The sequence below is a fragment of the Silene latifolia genome, chromosome Y (genome assembly GCF_048544455.1).
Source record: "Silene latifolia isolate original U9 population chromosome Y, ASM4854445v1, whole genome shotgun sequence".
NCBI classification, from domain to species: Eukaryota; Viridiplantae; Streptophyta; class Magnoliopsida; order Caryophyllales; family Caryophyllaceae; genus Silene; species Silene latifolia.
In genome coordinates this window covers 202,526,721-202,539,330 of record NC_133538.1, presented here as the reverse complement: position 1 = coordinate 202,539,330, position 12,610 = coordinate 202,526,721, and positions in this window count along the sequence as shown.

Below are 12,610 nucleotides of genomic sequence, written 5' to 3'. Positions count from 1 at the left end.
ACATTAGAAGTTATTCATTTTTTCAATGAACTGCGATTATTTGTAGTATAACTCTGATTACATTTTGAATAACTTTAGCTTTCGGAATGTATAATCATTTGTTGCCATATATATAACTCTACCTTGATAATGTTTAACTCTAATTATTATATGTATAAGACTACTAACGGCATAATTTAACTTGATTACAGGTACACTGGCTACACGTTGCAGCTGTATGATGTTTGAAAGGATGGGATATCTGTGCCGGCATATAGTGTGGATTTTGTCGGCTAACGGGAAGAAGACAATTCCAGATGCTTACGTTTCTACAAGATGGAGAAAAGATGCATTGCAATTCAGATTATCAGAATGTGATGGTGAACAAACGGATTCAAATAGTGGCGCTGATGGAAAAGAAATTGCGATGGTGAAGTTGTGGTCAGAAGTTCATGCAACTATTGGCTTACTTCATGGCACGAGTGTGACTGAAGTTGTGAACTTAACCTCCTTAATTAGAGAGTTCAAGGAGAAACTTTTACCGTACAAGAAAGATTTAACTAAGCAGCAGGAATTTGAGCAAATCCTTGGTTGCCCCGCCAGTGACGAGGTAACAATACTTCCACCAAAACAACCGAAAAACAAAGGCAGCGGTAAAAGAATGGTGTCCGCTAAGGCAAAAGCCATTGCCTTGGCTTGTAAGCCAAAACGCTTGTGTAATAACTATAAACAAATGGCACACCACGATAAACGGAACTGCCCTAACCCATTCTCTGAGCATCCACCGTCTTCACCAGCATCTGAAGGAGTAGAAGAAAAAGAAGAGGAAGAAGAAGAAGAAGAAGAAGAAGAAGAAGAAGACGAACAAGAAGAATAGAGAAACTTAACATGCTGTAGTAGAAGGCAGTAGAAAAAATACCTCCGTCTCAACAAATTATTTACAATCTTTTTTTCTTTAAAAGGTAAAAAATCTGGTGAGACGGAAGGGGTATTTAATAGCTATCTTTTGTCTATTTTGAAGGGGGATTGCACCTTCCAGATTGTATAAGTTCAGTAATATGGTGTGTGAAATTTGAAGCTAATGTTGTATAACTCTTTTACACAATTTTGATGACTTCTGTTCATGGCAAAATATCCAATATTTAAAAGTTTGATAAAGAACGAATTATAATTTCAGTGGCTTTAAGTAAAACTGTTACCCATATATGGATAACTGTACTTCACAGAGTGTATAACTCTTGTACACAATTTGTATAACTCTTGTTATTGTTTGTAAAACTCATAACTGTCTAATAAAATTTGCCTTTTACATAATCTAGGTCATATGTTGTACAACTCTTGTACACAATTTGTATAGCTCATGATATTTTTTGTATAACTCATAGTCATGTCACATAAATTTTGCCTTTTTTTCATAATCGAGACATGTGTTGTATAACTCCTGTACATAATTTGTATAACTTTACTTCACAGAGTGTATAACTGTAATACTTATATGGAAAACTTGGATTTTAATTACGACTGACAAAGATGATATAGTAACAATCTATTCCAAAAAGTTGTCTAAGTTGTTAAGGAGTTTCTTGACAACGTACTAGAGTTGCAAAAAAAGAGAATACAGAATCAAAGGAAATACATTCTATTTTTTCGCAGGTTTTTTATCTGCTCTCCGCGCCGTTGCTTTTAAATCGACTTCTACTTGCTTCAGGATCTGTAATTTCTCGGCAATGAATCCGTTGACCTTGGACATAACTCCTCCCCCGATGATGTTCATGTCAGCTAGGACAAGCGTCGCTGCCAACTGGATCACCAAATATCGACGGTTCACCTTCCTCTCGAGATCAACGTGGCCAAAACTATCACCCTCGTACATTAACATGTGCATCATGGCGAACAAGCCAGACTCGGTGTCGTTTATCGTTTGCTTATGCCAGGCAAACGGATCGACGAACAGAACGACGGTATGTCTTTCCCTCTGTTCTTCTCGTCGTCCCTAGACTCCAGGTAGTCGCTCATGAGGCTCGCCTGGCACAGACAAGAACGTCAAAAAGTGAAATTGTAAAAGCGGTGACAACACTTTTGAGTTGAACGTAATTAACAATTTAATTCCACTTACAATTACGTGACACGCTTTGCATATCTCCGATTGGCCCGGACTTGAGTAGTACTTATTGTCAAGAAGATCAATCGTCCTAAAATTAAAGTTGATACACGCACATGCATAATGGGCTTCAATCTTAATGGGTACGAAGATTAAATCGCCTTCAAGTGAAATCTTTGCCACAATCGATTCGGAAGACGTCCCACATATTGTACAACCTTTCGGTGTCTGGTGTTTGTTGGACAGGTTCCGTACAAGGCTCAAGATTGTTTCCGATCAAGTAGAAGTATATGTGTGAGGATACCAGGAGGAGTTATAGAGGTTGTGCATTGGAGTTGCACAGTAACTCTTATAGCATAATGAAGAATGCCTAAGTTCATACTGGATGTTAATAACTTCTCACTACAAAATGTTTAACTCCATAGAGGGTATGTATAACTTTAGACTTATTTTCCACTGTGAAACTCTTATAGCATATTAAAGGATTGATTAGGACCATACCATATGACGGATACCGAAGAAAGACGAACGAAAAATCGCGCAATCCTCTACCTCCAAACGATTAAGCAACAAGGACCAACACTCAATCACTTTTTCATCCATTGGCGTCTCAGGGAGCATGGACAACATTTGCAACCTATTAATTATTCCGTGCCGGCCATAACTCACAAGTGGTTCATCGTAGTTCGGACACCGGTGTTAATCGTGGGCTATAACGTATACTAAATGGTAAGGTAATCGCTATTAAAATGACTCGCATAACTTCACCGATGAAACGATATCATAGCTTTAGGAAAGTGTAACTCCATTAACGATATATATAACTTCAGTGATGAACACATATAACTCCAGGTATTACTCTAGGTATAACTCCAGGCCTCTAATGTATAACTCCAAAGCATATATTGTCCAACTCTGAGCATATACTGTAAAACTCTAGGCAAAATAATGTAGAATTCCAGTATGGAAATGTCTCTATATTGATAAAAGTTAATATGATAAAACATTAGGATTTTAGACAGCTTACTCGATTGGAAATTTGTAGTCATCAAGGAAAACGTAATCACCACTTGTTTGCGATACACCGGATATCCCTAATTAATGCCTTGTTCAACTTCAAAGATCTTGGCGACCACTATAAGGTCGGCGTCCGGTTCCCGCAATATGTGGTGCAACCAAGGCCATCGCCCTTACCCCGGAGCGGCTATTAACACCGAGAGAGCGACTAGACGGCGTGCGGCCCATGGCTACTTTGGAAGGTGGAGTCGATAGCTTGAACCGACTTTAGAGCAAGGGCGTTTAGCGAATCTGTTCTCTCCGGCAAATCCAAAGACCTCTCTTCCTTCCACTTGTGTTTTAAGCTAACCTCTGTTTATCACGCAACTCCTCCATTTCACGGTCTTTAAGCTCCTTAAAAGCTGTTACCCTAGATAACACCTCTTCCCTGTCCACGTTAATGTCACTGAGGATAAGGGTGGCAGCAATTTCCGCTCGCATGAGGTCATTGCTGTCCTTTGTCCCTATGGTACGGTCGAATGGCTCTCCACGATGCAAAGAACATATGAACCATCACGTAAAGACCACAAATATTGTCGGTATACCCCGATCCCGCGCCAGTTTAATTTAATGTTGACAAAATGAAACCCTTCAACTTTCTTCCCTTTGTCGAGCCCTTTGTAGCCCATATACTTTCCCATTGCGTCAGCCTGGCAGAAGTTAGGCAAGGCGTTTAAAATTGGAAGACCAATTAACAAAACAATGGAGCTGATAATTAATATAGTCACCAGTTTTATAAGACTTACAGTAATACGCGCAATCCCTCCGTACGGTAATTTCCGAAGATCGTCCTCATAATAACGATTATCCAGGTACTCGATCTGCTCGGAGAGGAAATTTATGCAAATGCAAGAGTAATGATCTTGATCGCCAGTTCTTACCGGGACGAAAACCTACAAACATGCACGTAAAGTATAAGATTTATAAAACATAATTAGCAGATTAGAGGCATACATATTGTGCATAATTGGAATTATACATTATCTGATTAGAGTTATACATTATATGTCTAGAGTTGTACATTCAATTTCTAGAGTTATACATTATATGCTTGCAGTTGTACATTATGTGCAGTGAGTTATACATTCTATGGTTAAAGTTATACATTCTATGCCTAGAGTTATGGAGTGAAGTTAGCCACTCACCAAAACTCTAAGCATATAATGTATAACTCCAGGCAAATAATGTATAACTTCAGCCATAGAATGTATAACTCTAGTCATTCTGAATGCTAAAGTTATATAATGTATAACTCTATCCATAAAAAGTATAACTCCAGGCCTCTAATGTATAACTCCAAAACATATATTGTACAACTCTAAGCATATACTGTAAAACTCTTGGGAAATAATGTATAATTCCAGTATGGAAATGTCTCTATATTGATATCTGAGCTCACCATATCAGAGTTCAGTTGGAATGGACTTGAACACGACTCTTGCCACATGTCCCACGAGGCACAAAACCCTTCAGAATGATCAACAACCAAGTTTTTTTTCCTGCCTTGCCAAATTGCAATTGCTAGGTCCTATAAAAATGATAGACGGGGGTTGAAAGCTTGTATCACAAGTTATGTACAGTTTGTCACAAAATAACTTGCGGTAGTTCGAGCACACTTACAGCGTGACCTAGGCCAAAGAAACAGAGCGAACTTGCAACACCAATGTGCGGTGTTAAGTCGTCACCGATTGATTGAGTAATCTGAGACCGGTGATCGATGACATTGGCCTTAATCTGATTCCCGGGCATCAACGACTGGAGATCACTACGCGTTATGCAGTTTGGACAGGCATATGTGACCAATTGTTCCCTACAAAGTATTAGCAAAATGAGACACGCAGCAAGGGAAAAGATTCATGGCCTGTTTCACTGTTGTACTGAAATATAGGTAAAACTTATCTTTTACTTACTCTTTCTTATGGTCGTGGAATTGATCAAAGACATAATCCATTACATCCTTCCTCACCCTGAACACCGTCCTGAAACATTCCTTGTTAAATCGCGGAAGGAGAGCATACGTCTTTGTCGGGTTCGGTGCCCGCAATCCCGAGAACAACCTAGGTTCTCGGGTGCAAATCCATACACGAAAGGGGGGCAGTTGAATGCAGTAAGAAAGGATGGTGGATCATGTCACATCGCGGCACATAAATAGGCGGCGGGGCTGGTGCAACCGGCTAGACCCTAGCACCAGCGATTTCAACTACCCCACCTTCTTTGGGCGCACCAATTGTACGCTCCTCAACCCCGGCAAATGCCTCATTCACATCTGCCGTGCTCATGAAAGTCAGAGGGATTTGATTTCCACTCAATTCCGTTGAAGGATCCTCCGGGGTGACATCCGCACCCTCGACAACATCTACGTTTTCACCCCCGTTGTTGGAATGTTGTTCAACATTCTCAACTACATCCTTTTGACCAGTGGCCTGAATGAAAAATAATAGAAATAAATACCATGCTTTTGTATCAAACAATTTACAGGTATAACTCTGAAAGTGATACAAAGAGGTCACAAAGTTACATACCCAATGCATTACAGTTATACATATAAGGGCAAGAGTTATACACATGTGTGAAGTATTAAAAATATGCTATCAGAGTTATACAAATTTGAGTTAGAGTTATACACATATGGTTAGGAGTTGTACCAAACGGCGTTGCTGTTTAAGTAAAGTTATACATTCTGATAATAGAATTAATCAGAAAATATACAATAGATAGTCAGAGTTATACAAAATATAAGTAAGAGTTAATCAGAAAATATCAAGAGTTATACATTCTGACAGCAAAAGTTATTCAAAATGTAATCAGAGTTATACAACAAACTTTTAACCTGGGAATCAGCTCCCTTCTCAATAATTGGTGCAGCATCCATCTGTAGCTGACAAACAAATAGGGATTCAGATTATGTATAACCAAAATTCTGTTAAATCAAATTTCTATAAAATCCAAAATTATTTTCACCATTCAAAAGAAGAGATAATCAGGAGAGTTATAAAAAATGACAGTAGAGTTATACATATAATAACAAAAGTTAGACAATATGAAACTAAAGTTATATAATATGTAACTCTAGCCATGAATGTATAACTCTATTATTAAAATGTATAACTTCAAGTATATACTGTATTACTCTAGGCATATTCTGTATAACTCTAGGCATATATTGTATAACTCCAGGAATATAATGTACAACTCTAGAGAAATATTGTATAACTCCAGTTATACATTATGACAGCAGAAGTTATTCAACATATAATCAGAGTTGAACAACAAATGACTGCAGTTGCACAGATTGAAAGATAAAGATATACAAATAGGCACTACAGTTACAAGGCCTCATCATAAGTTTCAACAAAGTTATACTTTATCAACTTAGAGTTATACACGACCAATTAAAAAAAAACGAATGTATAAAAAGTATTTAGCGCAAATTAACAAACTTATCTCGCCACCAGGACCACTCCCGTACGCTGGAAGTCCACATAAAGCTTCCTTGATTTCAGCAGTGGAAAACATACACTCCATCAATTCTTGTGTCTCCATTGGCAATTATTGGACCGTAGATTTTTCCATCTCCTTATCTGACGGTTGATTGTCTGAAAATCTTTCAACATTTTCTTTCAATCCCTCCCCATGAACTTGCTCATGCACCTTATCATCTACCACGGGCCGAGATTCAGCATCCTCTGACCGTACGTCAGCTTGGCCTACAATGTCTGCTGCTCTTTCATAGTCAATGTATGACAATCTTCCAACATTTTCAACATTTTCTTTCAATCCCTCCCCATGAACGTGCTCATACACCTCATCACCTACCCCGGGTAGAACCTCAGCGTCCTTTGACGGTCCGTAAGTTTGGTCAATTTCCTCCTCGGTGTAATTCGCCTCCAATAACAGTTCTCTGACAGTTTGGACGGGGGTGCACACAACTTGATCCTCTAACCCTGGGCTAGCATCTGACAACGGATTAGAAACTACTGTATCACCTCCCACTTCCTCCATAATCTTTGACCATGAAACTGCAACTGATTTCGTTGGCGTGACGGCTTTGACCGACTCTCGGCGTAGCTCAACACGAGAGTTACCACCCCTACCACCCCCATCATTGGCGAGACTAGACAGAACTTCACTTATTTGACGCGTAGATGCATCGATTCCGTCAGATTTTTTGGGAGCCTCAGTAACTACCTCTCCAAATGCAGGAGCGTTACCAACAGAAACCTTCACCTTTTCGCAACTGCTCTTCAAATGACGTACTTTTGAATCTTTTCACCCTCAAAGAATTCTTGAGAGGCCTGACTAGAATTTAGGCCCGTCGGATCACTAGTTACAGCTTTGATCCTTGCGGTTGCATCTGCGTACCATGAATAGAACACAATAGCGTTCCTTTGCATCTAGATAAAGCTCGTGAGTACGCATTGAAGAAGTACAATAAGTTAGTTATATTGTAATAGATGGGTACGTTCACCGAAACAATCAATCAATCTCGCAAAAATATATAATATTATTCAACTTACATCGACCGCCCTAGTTTTCAATTCCCGGTCATCCTCGACACTCGGTAGTTCGATCTGAATGAACTTCTTCTCAGAAGTTGAGCAGGAGAGAGGGGTTGGGGGGCCTGATAGCAACAGTAGTTTTGGTTCACGCGGGTCGCTGAGACTGATACCGTCCGAACTCTTAATATAAGAGGGATCTTGAAGGCACCTCGGATACCTGATCTTAGACAAAGTTAAAGTACCCAATCCCCCTTGAGCCACCTCAAATTTTACCCTATCTACAAGCGAAGTTTCATCCCAATGCTTAATCAAAGGTAGATCGTGGAGGCAAGGCTTACCCTTGTAATCATATCGCTGAAAGTATCTTATCATGAGGAAGGGGATACATCCACCCAACTTCGTTACCCCTTTTTACAATCATCCCTTTTACCATCATTTCCAAAATATAAGAGCACCAGTCAAAATGCGGAATGGCTTTAGGATCTTCTACAGCCCTTAACAGCTTCAAATCTATCCCGTTGTTTGGGGTGGGTGCGAGGAATAAAGACATACAGAACAAAACAAATAGCCGACAAAAATGATCGTCCGCCTCCTCTTACTCCATAAGTTGCTTGTGAACTTTCCCTAAACTTATTGCACTATTTGCTTTGGCCACCCCGTACGCTTGCCGCCATTTGTCCTTCAGCTCCTTATTCTCGGGATCGTTGGACCCCTTCTGCGAGCTCACAGGCACCAAAGGGAGAGGGTTGGGTCCGAAAGGTATCAAGAAACAGTCATGCACGTCATGCTTACTGATCATAAACTCCTTCTTCCGAGAAGCCCTGAACACATATGACCCGTCAAAGAAGAACTCCAAGAACAGGCGAACGTGTGCAAGTGGGAGGCTGCTAATCTTGAGCTCCAAAAGGCCACCAAACCCAATTTTCTTAAGAACGGACACCTGATCCTCATTAAGCTTTTCAATGAGAGAGACAAGCCTTTGAGGTCGACACGAAACCGTGATTTCATGCGCCCTCTTCACCCTTGGCTTGGCCTCAACCATCTGGGCAAAAAGCAAGGACAATACACAAAATTACACATACTGTAGTTGCAATTAGAGATATTTGGAACAAAGAAATAGACATACTGTGAATTAAAGTTATACAATAGATAGTCAGAGTTATACAAAATATAAGTAAAGTTATACATTCTGATAATAGAGTTAATCAGAAAATATCAAGAGTTATACATTCTGACAGCAAAATTTATTCAAAATGTAATCAGAGTTATACAACAAATGACAAGAGTTATAAAAAAGAAAAAAATTTGTACCTGGGTATCAGCTCCTTTCTCAGTACTTGGTGCATCATCAATCTGTAACTGACAAACAAATAGGCATTCAGAATATGTAAAACCAAAATTTTGTTAAATCAAATTTCTATAAAATCCAAAATTCTTTTCACCATTCAAAAGAAGAGATAACCAGGAGAGTTATACAGAATAACAGTAGAGTTATACATATAATAACAAAAGTTAGACAATCTGAAACTAAAGTTATATAATGTATAACTCTATTATTAAAATGTATAACTTCAAGTATATACTGTATAACTCTAGGCATATACCGTATAACTCTAGGCATATATTGTATAACTCCAGGAATATAATGTACAACTCTAGAGAAATATTGTATAACTCCAGTTATACATTATGACAAAGAGGTTATTCAACATGAAATCGAGTTATACAACAATTGATCGCAGCTTATAACAAAAGTCAAACTTTTACCCTTGAATCACTCCCTTGTCAGTACTTGGTACTTTTAAACATTCAAAAGAAGAGATAATCAGGAAAGTTAGCTATACAGAATAACAGTACAGTTATACATATATTAAAAAAAGTTAGACATTCTGAAAACTAAAGTCATATAATGTATAACCCTAGCCATAGAATGTATAACTCTGGCCATAAAATGTATAACTGTAAGCCATAGAATGTATAACTCTGGCCGTAAAATGTATAACTCTAGGTATAACTCCAGGCATCTAATGTACAACTCCAAAGTATATATTGTATAACTCTGGTCATATACTGTATAACTCTAGCTATATATTGTATAAATCCAGGTATAAAATGTATAACTCTAAGCATATATTGTATAACTCTAGGCATAGAAACTAATTAGAAGTAGAGTTATACATATAACAATTAGAGTTTGACATTATGAAAGAACAGTTGGTCACAGAATCAGAAGAGCTATACCTCTAGTAACCAGAGTTATACATCTAGTAACCAGAGTTATACATATTGAGTACTAAAGTTATACATTTAGTAACCAGAGTAATACATCTAGTAACGTATAAAAAAAAATCAGAACATTTAACCTGGATATCAAGTCCCTTGTCAATACTTTCTACAATTCCAGGAATAACTCCAGGTATAACTCTAGGTATAACTCCAGGCATCTAATGTATAACTCCAAAGTATATATTGTATAACTCTAGTCATATACTGTATAACTCTAGCTATATATTGTATAAATCCAGGTATAAAATGTATAACTCTAGGCATATATTGTACAACTCTAGGCATAGAAACTAATTAGAAGTAGAGTTATACATATAACAATTAGAGTTTGACATTATGAAAGAAGAGTTGGTCCCAGAATCAGAAGAGCTATACATATAGTAACCAGAGTTATACATCTAGTAACCAGAGTTATACAGATTGATAACTAAAGTTATACATTTAGCAACCAGAGTTATACATCTAGTAACGTATAAACAAAAATCAAAACTTTTAACCTGGATATCAAGTCCCTTGTCAATACTTTCTACAACATCCATCTGTAGATGACAAACAATTGGGATTAAAATTATGCGTATCTTTAATTGAAGTTATACATCATTCTTATAAGATTTATACCAACAAGACGAAATTTTTTACATTTGATTCAGATTTCTTGGAAGTTTTCTTCGCATTTTTCTTGGCAAAAACCATTGTTAATTATCAAATGAACTCGAATTTGATCTACACAACCATAATTAACAATTGAACAAATCAACATCAGCAAACCCATCATTGAAAATTGAAAAATCAAATGAACTCTTTTTACGATAGTTTAACAAAGGCAATAATTAACAAAGAAAAAATTCCAAATCACTAAATAAGGAATGGAAAAAATACCTTATAAAAAAAATGGACACAGGCGAGTTTGAAGGAGAGTTGGAATTAATTGGTAGTGATGAAGATGGCGTCTGTTGAGATGGAATTTAATTGGTAGTGATCAAAATGAAGTTATCAGCAATGTGAAGAAAGAAAAGGAAGACGAAATGACAGGAAATAGAGGGAAATATACCCGCAAGTTGTTTTGAATTGTCTAGAAAATGAGGAGGGAAATGATGATGGACTGATAGACAAAATAGTGTAGCATGCATGGGTTAGTGGGTAAGAGGAGAGAGGTAAATCAAAAATATTAGTTTAGTGGGGTTTGATCATGAAATCTTGGCCATTGGTTTGATTGATCCAACCGCCCACATTAGGACTTATGGACTTAATATGATATATTGGCCTTAGTTGATCTCTTCTCTCTCTCTCTCTCTCTCTCTCTCTATATATATATATATATATATATATATATATATATATATATATATATATATATATATATATAGAGAGTGTAGTGAGTATAAATTTCCAAGTAATTGTAAGGTTAACTTCTCATTCTATCTTAAGTTGAAAATGAATTAAAATGTTGTTAAATGTATCCTAACAATAGTCGATTTCTAAAAAAAAATTATCCGAATAAAAGTAGATTTCTTAAAAACAAAACAAATTTTATTTAATTTTATCGTAATAGAAGTAGATTAAATTTATTAAATCACACGCATATGTATATAATTTAGTGAGTATAAATTTATAAGTAATGGTAACTTTAATTTCTCATTCTATCTTAAGTTGAAAATGAACTAAAATGTTAAAGATATTTCATAACAGATGCGAGGCAGTTTAGTACTTTATATTCCAGTCGAAAATGAACTAAAATGTTAAAGATGTTTCATAACAGATGAGAGGCAGTTTAGTACTTTATATTCCATGACTATTTGTGATATTGACATAGTGTTTTCCGAGTGAATTTCTTTTGTAGGAGACAACGATATATGGGGAGGATTTGTATGATTAATAATATTGACAACACCTTTAAATTTTGCGTTTTTAGAACGTTTGTTTGAATAATACTACCACTTCACCAAATTTATGGAAACTAATGGCTACTTCATGATCTTGAAGTAGGTTATAGATCTTCAATGACAATTATCTAGGTATGACAATCTGATTAAGATTTTTATAATTCACATCAAACCATCCTAGAAGCATACATGTTAAATGTACAAAGTGGAATTTCTTAGTGTTTAAGGCATAAGTCGATACAACAGGTCATACCAATCATAAATACCAATAATCAAATATTAATATTACTATTATAGAATATACTATTAAGATCAGCTCAAATACAATAACAATAATATTTTTAAGATAATGTCTAATTATACCCACCCACCATTTGTAAAACATAGAACACTGCAAGAATTCATGTTATGTTATTTATGATTGAAGTTTATCCCACCATTTTTAAAACATTGTAACTTAATTGAATAATATTTCCTCCATTCCACTTTGGTGTCCTACTTTCTATTTTAGGAAGGTTTAAGAGATAAATGTAAAACTACTACTCTACCCCTTTATTTGGGAAGAATGGGTACAATGTCATTTTGATGGAACGACTGATAGTTAAAAGACTAGGGGAATAATGGTAGTCCACCATTTTAGCTTATCAAATTTAGAAAAGGAATAATTAATTTGGAATAAATTTTACAAAAAGGAGTACAATAAAAGTTGAATGGAGGACGTAGCAAGAAAGACGAAAGAAGAGTTGATAATGAAACAACTTATGCGATTACATAAGAAAGAAGACCAACCTGAATGGTAAGTAGTT